Source organism: Electrophorus electricus, chromosome 6 (assembly GCF_041902795.1).
Source record: "Electrophorus electricus isolate QZ-2024a chromosome 6, ASM4190279v1, whole genome shotgun sequence".
Classification (NCBI taxonomy): Eukaryota; Metazoa; Chordata; class Actinopteri; order Gymnotiformes; family Gymnotidae; genus Electrophorus; species Electrophorus electricus.
Window position 1 is genome coordinate 14,331,643 of NC_137502.1, and position 13,702 is coordinate 14,345,344.

General features: G+C 35.8%; 1 non-coding gene across 2 annotated transcripts; it reads left to right on the forward strand.

Annotated features, from left to right (window-relative positions):
• The first annotated feature begins 3,078 nt into the window (after positions 1-3,078).
• On the forward strand, positions 3,079-9,667 carry si:zfos-464b6.2 (uncharacterized). Of its 2 annotated transcripts, none has more exons than XR_014124085.1 (2): positions 3,079-6,479; positions 7,761-9,667. It is a non-coding gene; the product is annotated as an uncharacterized si:zfos-464b6.2 (transcript). The 2 variants fall into 2 exon arrangements; XR_014124084.1 differs by having other exon boundaries at positions 8,029-9,667.
• The last annotated feature ends 4,035 nt before the right edge of the window (positions 9,668-13,702 follow it).

A 13,702-nucleotide genomic window follows, 5' to 3' on the forward strand; every position in this document is an offset into this window, starting at 1 on the left:
AAGAAATAGAGGAAGTAAGCAGTCTATATACGATTGGTCTATATACGATTGGCTAGGTTAACCTTTTAGCCGCAATGGGATGTATCAGGCCTATATTACATTTGTTATAGCTCTTAACTGCTATAAATTTTCTATTTAGCTGATCATTTCTTCGCTCTTGCCAGTAATTAATAGGACATTTCGCTAATGATAAAACGATGTATTCACCAGGACTTTTAAGCTGTAACCAAATATGAACGATTTGGCACATGCGCTTTACCGAACTTACATTCGTATATACATAACTTTAGCTTATTTGGTGAGAAAGATCTCGCGTTTCAATCGTTCAAAATATGATCAGAGGCATAAAAACCGCCCAAACATTATGTATCAAGAATTGTCGAAATATAGCATTTTAACCGTTATACTTTAAATGGCTTTTTTGAGAGAGAGAGAGAGAGAGAGAGAGAGAGAGAGAGAGAGAGAGAGAGAGAGAGAGAGAGAGAGAGAGTGAAAATGACTGACACGATTTCATATCACGAGAAAGCGAAATCAGTTAAATAAATAAATAAAACATGCCTTAAAATAAATAAAACATGCCTTTTCTTCATGGGTTTATGGGTTCATGGGTCTTCAAATTTCCAGCTTCAATAGCATGGTACTGGCATTCATACCACAATGAACGTTTAGCATGGCTCTTTCTGTAAATTAAGATTCTGTCTGTAAATTAATTAATCTAAGATTATTGTTTCTGCTTATCTGATTTCCTTTGGCTACTATAGGTCCAAGTCTCTCAAGAGACACACCAAGCCTTCATTTAATAACAGTTTATACAATTTGTTAAGTATCACAGAATGCTCAAATCACATCTGTATTCTTCAATACCACATTTGCAACAGTCGACTTAAATTTATGCAATTTTCAATTTTTGGTACATATATGTGTATACTGGGGGGGGTGCAACTCCAAATGAACAAAAAAAAAAAATTTATTTGTTACGTACATAGTCATACATGGTATAATTTGCAGTGAAATGCTTTTGTGACTGCTCAGTCCAAGCTGAGGGGATACATGCATACAGGGCTACATACAGTATATGTAAAAAATAAAAAATAAATAAATAAAAAAAAAAAAAAAAAAAAAAAAAAAATATATATATATATATATATATATATATATATATATATATATGTATTTATTTTTTTTTTATTTTTTTACATATACTGTATGTAGCCCTGTATGCCCTGTATGCCTGTATCCCCTGTATATATATATATATATATATATATATATATATATATATATATATATATATATATATATATATATATATACACACACACACACACAATGTACAATGTATATTTATATCTATATGTATATATGTGTATATGCAAAATGTACAATTACCAGTTGCAATTTACAATTTACAATTTACAGTTTTCATACGCAGTGCACAGAGTGGTCTCCACAGTTCATCAGTTGCCCTGATTCAGGGCCTGAATGGCCGGCGGGAAGAAGCTCCTCTTCAGTCTCTCTGTGTTGGTCTTCAGGGAGCAAAAGCACTTCCCTGACCTCAGCAGAGAGAAAAACCTATTGTTGGGATGGGTGGGGTCCTTCACAATCCCCCTGGCTTTGGTCTGGCACTGCTTGTGATAGATAGTCTGTAGATCAGTAAGTTCCATATGAATGATGTGCTCTGCTGAACGCACCACCCTCTGGAGTGCTTGTCTGTCCTGCTTGGTGCTGTTCCCAAACCAGGCTGTGATGGTTCCCCCTGAGGATGCTCTCAATAGTGCAGGTGTAAAAGTTTCACAGCACCTTGGAGGGCAGTCTGAAGTCTCTTAGGCATCTCAGGCGGTAAAGATGCTGATGAGCCTTCTTTGCCAGGAACTATGTTCCAACATAAATCATTTTGTGAAGCTGCATTTCATTCTTATTTCACTACTAACTACTCTGAACTACATACACGAGATATTTACCAGGAATTTTAATGAGCGCTTTACTGTTTAATTAAACTTACATTCGTAGCTGCATTCGAACTTATTTGGTGGTGAGAAAGATCTCGCGTTAGCTGCTTGGAACCAGTACTGACAGCTTGGTTTGATGATTATCAAATCCAGTTGTTCAAAATGCCCCCAAAAGCATGAAGCCCAAAACATTATGTGAAATTCAGCATTTTAATCGCAATATCGTAAATTAGATGTTGCATCCAAAATGAGAGTAACCGTTCACTTTTTTCCCCACTGAAAGACGTGTGAGACTGCAGAGAATGCCTTATTCTAACGCCACTTTAAATTAACGTCTTCCACTTCAAAGGTCCTTGATAACTGTTTTTTTTTTCCAAATAAGTTTGATATATTTAATAGGAACTACCAAGTATCTATACTACTACAGACTAGAAGAAACATTCACACACTTGTGTACATATTATATACCATGCAAATAGCTTCGGTAATGTGTAGGCTACTTGTCCTCAACATGACAGATTAAAATGTTACTGTTTTGATGCTTTCTTGTGTTTTGAGAGACTCTACTATAGGTATGATTAAACATTTTTATGAATATTTTAAAACTCTGTCCAAGACCAAGCACATTTTTGTATAGCACAATTCAAACAAAAATAGTCAATTTTATCTAGTCTAATCTAGAAACACTACTTGGACCAAGTGTAACTTTTTTATTTGTTCAAACCTTTTCTAGGGCATAGTCTTGCATCAGATACATTTTGCAAGATTATTTTTTCAGTGTCAAGGCTGCTTTCGGCAATATGTAACCCATCTATGACACAGCCTTTTTTCCTTTACAGGGCTTATCAAGTTTCCTCAAACAAGCCCAGTATCTTTCCAAGGGCCCTCTTTGTGCCACTCCTGTCCATTCTTACCTTAATCCTCTACCTTATTAGCAAAATTGATCTCACAAGGGTTGCAAAGGTTTCACAACCCCAAAGATTTGCATAATTGAGCAGCTGTCAATAACATGCTGTATTTTATGTAATTTCCGAGACAATTTCATCTACAGCATTGTGTTTAAGACAACTTTTTTTAAATGCTTGACAGGGCTGAAGCAGTCTTCTAAGAAGCCGCAAAGGTGTGTGTGTGTGTGTGTGTTATGATTGGTATCAGCATTGTGGTCAGTTGCAGTCACAAACATCATAGAAAAGTACTTGTCTTATAGATGTTCCCCAAATGTCAAACATTTTACTAATGTTATATTTATTTATTACATTTGGTTTATGTAAACACAGATGGTACTGTCACTGGACAAACATGCCACTCAGGAATTGAAACTTTCTGTTCATGCACAAATAATGTGCATTTTACATATCTGCAAGGAGGTACAGAAATGCAGACATATAACAACTAACATCTATTTTCTTAAAATGTTTTCTGTAAAAACAAAACAGAAAAATAAAGCATACTAACTAGTGTAATGTATAATCATTTCAGAATTAGGTAAGTAAAACATACAGTATCATTTAAAATCAATATAACAAGCACTTATATTATTTTTTAAATTTTATATATGTAGGCAAGTGCTTGAGGGAGGATGTTTGATCCAATTCAAACTCTCCTGTTTTTCCAGGAGTCTATACCCTCAATAGGCCTTCAACAAAATTGGATACTCACAGCACTAATATTTGCTGTGTTTTTAACCGTTAAAACAGATCTAGTAGATTATACCCTAGCCTAAGCAAGGTTTCATAACAATACTGTGTTTTTTAAAGGATGTGGCATGTAAGATCCGCCCAGAACTACAGAAGATTTTTACTTTCGATACTCCGCAGATGTTGAAAACAAGGATCGGCCAGTATATGAAGCTGCCCAAGAAGAAGTAGCGGAATAGACCACGTATGTGGTCTATATGATGGTAGTTGGGTGTCAGATTTTTCCCTTTTTTATTTTTTTTTCGAGATTATGCTTTAATAATGTAAACCGTTAAACGCAAAGCGGTGCTATGGATTTAAACGTCAGATGACGCCGAAGTGCTTCTTTTGCTTTGCTACAGTATGTGTACGACAGGTATTGCGCTAAATTTCTCTCTACAGTCTTCTGATTGAATGTATTTGATCGGTAACCAGCAATGTTTTGTAATAGTTTAAAGGAAACTGCAGTATTTTTTTTTTTGGTAACCTTTAAGTTATAATGTGTTAGATTCTAGATATTGCACCTATAGCTTTAAATTGGTTGAAACGGTTTTGAACAGTTTCAACATAAGCAAAAATACAAATAAAAAAAAATAATTATAATAAAATAACCTATACATAATTTGGTCTGTAGTATTGGCTACCTTTGTAGCTGCTATTGACTACCTTGGTAGCTGCTGTATATCAGACCTATATTAGTCCTTATAAGTCCTTAACTAGCTAAAGTCCTTAAGTCCTTATATAGTCCTTAACTAGCTAAACATTTATTCTAGTTGACTATTTCTTCTCACTTGTCAGTTATTAATAATACATATGAAAACACGAGATATTTACCAGGAATTTTAACGAGCGCTTTACTGTTTAATTAAACTTACATTCGTAGCTGCATTCGAACTTATTTGGTGGTGAGAAAGATCTCGCGTTAGCTGCTTGGAACCAGTACTGACAGCTTGGTTTGATGATTATCAAATCCAGTTGTTCAAAATGCCCCCAAAAGCATGAAGCCCAAAACATTATGTGAAATTCAGCATTTTAATCGCAATATCGTAAATTAGATGTTGCATCCAAAATGAGAGTAACCGTTCACTTTTTTCCCCACTGAAAGACGTGTGAGACTGCACAGAATGCCTTATTCTAACGCCACTTTAAATTAACGTCTTCCACTTCAAAGGTCCTTGATAACTGTTTTTTTTTTCCAAATAAGTTTGATATATTTAATAAGAACTACCAAGTATCTATACCACTACAGACTAGAAGAAACATTCACACACTTGTGTACATATTATATACCATGCAAATAGCTTCGGTAATGTGTAGGCTACTTGTCCTCAACATGACAGATTAAAATGTTATTGTTTTGATGCTTTCTTGTGTTTTGAGAGACTCTACTATAGGTATGATTAAACATTTTTATGAATATTTTAAAACTCTGTCCAAGACCAAGCACATTTTTGTATAGCACAAGTCAATTTTATCTAGTCTAATCTAGAAACACTACTTGGACCAAGTGTAACTTTTTTATTTGTTCAAACCTTTTCTAGGGCATAGTCTTGCATCAGATACATTTTGCAAGATTATTTTTTCAGTGTCAAGGCTGCTTTCGGCAATATGTAACCCATCTATGACACAGCCTTTTTTCCTTTACAGGGCTTATCAAGTTTCCTCAAACAAGCCCAGTATCTTTCCAAGGGCCCTCTTTGTGCCACTCCTGTCCATTCTTACCTTAATCCTCTACCTTATTAGCAAAATTGATCTCACAAGGGTTGCAAAGGTTTCACAACCCCAAAGATTTGCATAATTGAGCAGCTGTCAATAACATGCTGTATTTTATGTAATTTCCGAGACAATTTCATCTACAGCATTGTGTTTAAGACAACTTTTTTAAAATGCTTGACAGGGCTGAAGCAGTCTTCTAAGAAGCCGCAAAGGTGTGTGTGTGTGTTATGATTGGTATCAGCATTGTGGTCAGTTGCAGTCACAAACATCATAGAAAAGTATTTGTCTTATAGATGCTCCCCAAATGTCAAACATTTTACTAATGTTATATTTATTTATTACATTTGGTTTATGTAAACACAGATGGTACTGTCACTGGACAAACATGCCACTCAGGAATTGAAACTTTCTGTTCATGCACAAATAATGTGCATTTTACATATCTGCAAGGAGGTACAGAAATGCAGACATATAACAACTAACATCTATTTTCTTAAAATGTTTTCTGTAAAAACAAAACAGAAAAATAAAGCATACTAACTAGTGTAATGTATAATCATTTCAGAATTAGGTAAGTAAAACATACAGTATCATTTAAAATCAATATAACAAGCACTTATATTATTTTTTTAATTTTATATATGTAGGCAAGTGCTTGAGGGAGGATGTTTGATCCAATTCAAACTCTCCTGTTTTTCCAGGAGTCTATACCCTCAATAGGCCTTCAACAAAATTGGATACTCACAGCACTAATATTTGCTGTGTTTTTAACCGTTAAAACAGATCTAGTAGATTATACCCTAGCCTAAGCAAGGTTTCATAACAATACTGTGTTTTTTAAAGGATGTGGCATGTAAGATCCGCCCAGAACTACAGAAGATTTTTACTTTCGATACTCCGCAGATGTTGAAAACAAGGATCGGCCAGTATATGAAGCTGCCCAAGAAGAAGTAGCGGAATAGACCACGTATGTGGTCTATATGATGGTAGTTGGGTGTCAGATTTTTCCCTTTTTTATTTTTTTTTCGAGGTTATGCTTTAATAATGTAAACCGTTAAACGCAAAGCGGTGCTATGGATTTAAACGTCAGATGACGCCGAAGTGCTTCTTTTGCTGTGCTACAGTATGTGTACGACAGGTATTGCGCTAAATTTCTCTCTACAGTCTTCTGATTGAATGTATTTGATCGGTAACCAGCAATGTTTTGTAATAGTTTAAAGGAAACTGCAGTATTTTTTTTTTAGAACCTTTAAGTTATAATGTGTTAGATTCTAGATATTGCACCTATAGCTTTAAATTGGTTGAAAAGGTTTTGAACAGTTTCAACATAAGTAAAAATACAAATTAAAAAAAAATTATAATAAAATAACCTATACATAATTTGGTCTGTAGTATTGGCTACCTTTGTAGCTGCTATTGGCTACCTTGGTAGCTGCTGTATATCAGACTTATATTAGTCCTTATAAGTCCTTAACTAGCTAAAGTCCTTAAGTCCTTATATAGTCCTTAACTAGCTAAACATTTATTCTAGTTGACTATTTCTTCTCACTTGTCAGTTATTAATAATACATATGAAAACACGAGGTATTTACCAGGAATTTTAAGGAGCGCTTTACTGTTTAATTAAACTTACATTCGTAGCTGCATTCGAACTTATTTGGTGGTGAGAAAGATCTCGCGTTAGCTGCTTGGAACCAGTACTGACAGCTTGATTTGATGATTATCAAATCCAGTTGTTCAAAATGCCCCCAAAAGCATGAAGCCCAAAACATTATGTGAAATTCAGCATTTTAATCGCAATATCGTAAATTAGATGTTGCATCCAAAATGAGAGTAACCGTTCACTTTTTTCCCCACTGAAAGACGTGTGAGACTGCACAGAATGCCTTATTCTAACGCCACTTTAAATTAACGTCTTCCACTTCAAAGGTCCTTGATAACTGTTTTTTTTTCCCAAATAAGTTTGATATATTTAATAAGAACTACCAAGTATCTATACCACTACAGACTAGAAGAAACATTCACACACTTGTGTACATATTATATACCATGCAAATAGTTTCGGTAATGTGTAGGCTACTTGTCCTCAACATGACAGATTAAAATGTTATTATTTTGATGCTTTCTTGTGTTTTGAGAGACTCTACTATAGGTATGATTAAACATTTTTATGAATATTTTAAAATTCTGTCCAAGACCAAGCACATTTTTGTATAGCACAATTCAACCAAAAATAGTCAATTTTATCTAGTCTAATCTAGAAACACTACTTGGACCAAGTGTAACTTTTTTATTTGTTCAAACCTTTTCTAGGGCATAGTCTTGCATCAGATACATTTTGCAAGATTATTTTTTCAGTGTCAAGGCTGCTTTCGGCAATATGTAACCCATCTATGACACAGCCTTTTTTCCTTTACAGGGCTTATCAAGTTTCCTCAAACAAGCCCAGTATCTTTCCAAGGGCCCTGTAAAGACGTACAATTCCAAGGGCCCTCATTGTGCCACTCCTGTCCATTCTCACCATAATACCTTATTAAATTGATCTCATTATGGCTGCAAGGGTTTCACAACCCCAAAGATTTGCATAATTGAGCAGCTGTCAATAACATGCTGTATTTTATGTAATTTCAGAGACAGTTTCATCTACAACATTGTTTTTAAGACAACTTTTTTTAAATGCTTGACAGGGCTGAAGCAGTCTTCTAAGAAGACGCAAAGGACCTTTCAAAGGACCCATTTTCTGTGTCTCCTGTGTGCAGCTACCATCATTATCATCATTATTTGCGTATGTTTGAAAAATAACAAAACAGCACCAGCTAAGATTATTTACCCTAACATAAGAACTGATAAGAATACCAGAATTCCACAACACAATGATTATCTAAGCACAGGTAAACACTCAACCTTTAAAAATGGCATGAACAATAAGGTAAAAATAATTCAGCATCAGTATAACATAGCTAATAACATTACCACAACAGGGTCCAACGATTCTACCAACACAGATAAACCTTCAAATACTGAGCCACTATTAATGGTATGTGATGTGCCAGTGCAGAGTGGCCCAGTGATTAAAGTTGGTGAACACAAAACATATGTGATTGGCTCGTATGTGGAGCACCGCTTAGAGGTGAGAAAGATAAAAACAGTTGCAATAGTGCTTCGTAGTGAGAAATTGGATTATTACTGCTTGTTCTGCTGCGATGGGAAGAACATTTCTATACCTGCTGTATATGACATTCACTCTGATCACTTTAATTTTGAGTACGGCACAGCTGACATTGTCTGTGAAATGCCTACAACATGCAAAACACAATTGCATGTGGCTATTACTGCCAAATCGCAGGAAAAGTCTGAATCTGTTGATAATATACAATCCTTCCAACCGATTAGGAATCAACAGCCCAGGAAGATTTTTCCATACAACTTTACTGTTTGCATTTCTGTCATGTTTGACTGGAACAACGTGTTAGAGCTTGTTCAGACTATGGAGATGTTCAAAATACTTGATGTGCAGAAGGTGGCTGTTTACAAAACAAACTGCAGTTCTACTACACAGAAGATCCTGGATTACTATGTCAAAAAGGATTTTGTAGAGATCATCCCCTGGGCTGTGCCAGATCACATCAGAGTATCCAGAGGGTGGCAGAAGTGGGCCTCACCAGGGGAGCTGCATTATTTTGGGCAAATCGCTGCACTTAATGACTGTGTATATCGCTACATGTACCAGAGTGAGTATGTAGCTTTACAAGACTTGGATGAACTTATTATTCCTATGAATGGAATAACCTGGACAGAACTCCTGCCTCAACTCCAGAAAATATATAGTAATTATGCAGGTTTTGAGTTTGAGAGTAACGTGTTTCCTCTTTCGATCAAGCAGTGGGAACTGAACTTTCACCCAGATTTATGGAATAAAGTCCCGGGAGTTAACATATTACAACATGTCAAAAGGATGAGAAATGACCCCAGTAAGTTCAATGATTTCAAGATTATTGTGAATCCTCGATTAGTGTTCAAGGTTACAGTGCATGGCCTTCTGGAATCTTTGGGTGGTACTGTCAGGGTGGATCATAACATGACGCGTATGTACCACATGAGAAATGTTTCAAGTAGTGACTTGTCAGAGGGTTTACTCATAGAGGATACACATCTCTGGGACTTTGCAGACAGGTTGATTCCTGCTGTTTCTGAAGTGCTCCAACACGTGCTGAATATTCATTGAAGTGTCTATGCTTGAATGTTAGTATATGCTAGGCTAAGTTTATGAATGGTTCAGAATGGTTAGTGGTGAAATGAAAATAACATATTATTTTGAAAATATAACATCACATTTTCATTTTCTTTTCTTTCACAAATATAGATTGATTACATTAATAATACGGCATTCTTTTTACCATGCATGATTTAGCATGATGGTCCATTACTTGTGCGTCATAAGTAAAGATCACAAGTAGAGATGTCAAGACAATGAAGACTACATTTACCTGACAATTTTATCCAAAGCAACTTACAATTATGAATGAGAACAACTTGAGCAATTGAGGGTTAAGGGCCTTGTTCAGGGGCCCAACAGTTGTAGCTTAGCAGTGGGGGGGGGGGAGGCTAGCAACCATCCAATTACAAGTCAAGTACTCTAACTACTGAGTTACTAATGCCCTAGAGATACTCTCTCTCTCCCTCAAGACCAAGAATGTCTTAAGTTCTCATTGTGGTGGTGATGTACTTCAGGAAAGCCTCTCTCCCTTTGGAGCTCCTATTCTTATCTGACCAGGTGGAAGGTTAACCAGTACATGGTTAACCACCAAGGAAAAGAACAGATTTAAAGAACCGAAGGAGACCTGGTGTTTTCCCAGTAAGTACATGTTAAACTGCATCATATTAGAAAAACTGAAAGCTCAGAAAATTCCATAGTCAGAGCCTATGAACAGATATAGATAGCAGTAATTTCTCCATGGACATGCCCCAACATCAACTTGGTGTTTTCTTTAATTTATCTTACTGAACTTCACACGTTAACTGATAATCAAGCCAGAGTAGCAAAGCAGGGAATCCACTAGACTGCTTAACTGTGGATCGCCATGCTACTGACTCCACTCCACTTGCACCAAGAATGGTATTCTGTAATGGAACAGACAGTGGCAATGCCAAAATCATGTTATCTATGACAATCCAAGTCACTAGGCACTCACCATGAAGATGAAGATGGAAGCACAGCACCACAGCAGTGTGAGATAATATCCTGTCTTTCCAAACAGAAGCCCTGCCAGCACTCCTACTATCAACCTGAGGAAAAAGGAGGTAGGAATGACCCCATTAATAGAATAGATGTCCATTAAACACTTCAAGGACAGGTGCAAGAATAATCCCAAACCATGTGTCCTCAATTTCAGATTAATAATATGACAGTGCCAAACTCTGATCTAGAACTTGAATTTCCATTATGAAATTCTGAATGCAGAGCCCAATAATGATAGTTGCACATCCACAGGATTATAAACAATGATTATAATACTTGTTATAAAGGTTAATGTCCCTACTCTTTATAAAGCATAATGTGCCTTCCATCTTAGACTGCCCTGCTGAGGAGAAGAATTTCTGCTTGTACATTAACAATCTCTTATTATTTATTTAAATCAGTTGAAATGAGCATGATTTTAAGTGTATTTCCTTTACTATGTGCTCTTAAATTTTATTCTTATTTTTTAATATTATTCGTTATGCCTCTTTTTGATTGTTCTGCAATACTTCCTTTCCATAACTGCTATAATGCAGTATATCGAGTGCCTCTCCAAAATATGGTTCCAAATGTTTGTAGTGATTGCACTTTCTAAAAGTGATGTTTTGAGAAAGCAGAACATTCTTTCTTTAGTGATATGATAGAATATGTTATATTTTTCCCAGGGCCAAAGTAAACACTGCATTGGACACAGTGTTATCATTATGATTAGTGTTCTAAAGTAGCCCTGTGGGTGGTCAGTTGAGGTCAAAAATGTAATGGAAAACTATTTATGGATTCCTCCCAGATGTCTAACATTTTATATGTTTCTTCTGAAACACCATACTATTTTAATGTATTTATTACATATGACTTAAACACAGATGGTGTGTTTTCATGCAGCTCAGGAAGTGAAAACTTCCTCTTCATGCACAAATAACTGTGACGTATCTGCTGGCCCGAGTGCCGAAGGGTGTGGAGTAGGACGCACAGACTCTCTCGATAATGTGAAACATTCATTAACACAACATACGAATAACAGTGCCAATAATGGCACTCACACACAACATTACCCACAGACATCATGTAAACATAGAACTAAACACCGACTACAATAACATGGAACAAAGACTACATACGTGTTTTTACATACAGTAGCAGACTAACAATAACCAACACAATACACACATTAACAGAGGTTTAATTAAACAATGAAACAGGACATTAAACCCTGTACAAGTGTGTGCAATCATGAAGTGCGTGGTTACACATGGGGTGAAACCCCCTGCACGTAGCAGGCCATACTACGTGACTTGTGGGAGGGGGGAACATCCTGTGAAAATAACATGCATTTTACATATCTGCAACGAAGAACAGAAATGCAGACATCTTTATACTAATGTCTCTGTTTTTCCTTAGAATATTTTTTGTAAAAACTAAACAGAAAAATTAAGTATGCTGGATATTGTAATGTATAATAATTTGAGCACTGTGTGAAAAAAAAAGCAACAGAAATTGTGTTTCTGTGGTTGCTGTAGTAAGACAGAAGTGCAGAGAGCTATGCTCAGTAAGTTAATGTATTTCTCAGTATAACAAGCACTGTTATTGTTTGTGTGTGTGTGTGTGTGTGTGTGTGTGTGTGTGTGTGTGTGCGCGCGTGCACGTGTGTGTGTGTGCGTGTGTGTGGTGGAAAGGACAGTTATTTGACTAAATACACCAACATGTTTTATGTTTGGTTTATACTAATGGTACAGGTTGTATCAGACTACTACATGAATAATTTAATTCTATATATGTAATGCTGTATGATAAATTGTAATTATATTAAAGTATATTGATTTATATGCATTTAGGCAATGAACAACAGTTCATTATAACCAAGGCAATGTCATAGTGATTAGAGCTACAGAAAAAATGCTCAATTTGCTGTTTCAGTACACTATACACTCATAGCAATCATGCAAGATTAGACATGTGCCATAGCTAAATTACACATTGTGGCACATGTTTATTTAAAGAAACCTGCCATAAACAATCACTAAAATTAAAGTTTCTGTAAGACCCAGAACCTCTGGCTTGGTATTATCATCCTACATCTGAGGTATCGGTTTTGGCATATTTAGATTCTTAATGGTTCCAGGATGATATTACACAGACAATGAAGATGATAAAGGCAAAATGTAGTGTTTACTATTAGTTTCCCTATGCATTTTACATCAGCTTCATTCTCTTCAGCCTTAGAAATTGTTTGTCTAGGCTACAAGAACTGTTAGAAGTTTGGTCTTTTTATTCCTCTCTCCACCTCTCTTGTAATCATTAAAAAAGATCTGATGGGCTGTACCCTAGCCTAAGCAAAGTTTCATAACTCTGATTCACCGTCTCCGTTGAGAAGACAATACTGTAGTTTATAGAAGAATGTCGAGCTTAAGATCCTCCTAGAGCTACAGAGAATACTCCTCGGGTGTTGAAAACAAGGCTTGGCCAGTATACAAAAAGCTGCCGAAAAGAAATAGAGGAAGTAAGCAGTCTATATACGATTGGTTTATATACGATTGGCTAGGTTAACCTTTTAGCCGCAATGGGATGTATGAGACCTATATTACATTTGTTATAGCTCTTAACTGCTATAAATTTTCTATTTAGCTGATCATTTCTTCGCTCTTGCCAGTAATTAATAGGACATTTCGCTAATGACAACACGATGTATTCACCAGGACTTTTAAGCTGTAACCAAATATGAATGATTTGGCACATGCGCTTTACCGAACTTACATTCGTATATACATAACTTTAGCTTATTTGGTGAGAAAGATCTCGCGTTTCAACCGTTCAAAATATGATCAGAGGCATAAAAACCGCCCAAACATTATGTATCAAGAACTGTCGAAATATAGCGTTTTAACCGTTATACTTTAAATGGCTTTTGCCTCAGAAAATGAAAGTAACCGTTCACTTTTTCTCTAAAGCAAAAGAATGCAGAAGAATGCAGTAGCAAAAGAATGCAGATAATGCCTTTTTCTAACACGATTAAATTTACCTCATCTAGTTACGAGTAAATTAACCTCTTCTACCGCATGTGGCTATTAACGTAACCAAGAAAACCCTGAATAGTAAGAATGACCTAGTTACACCGCAAAGTCCCA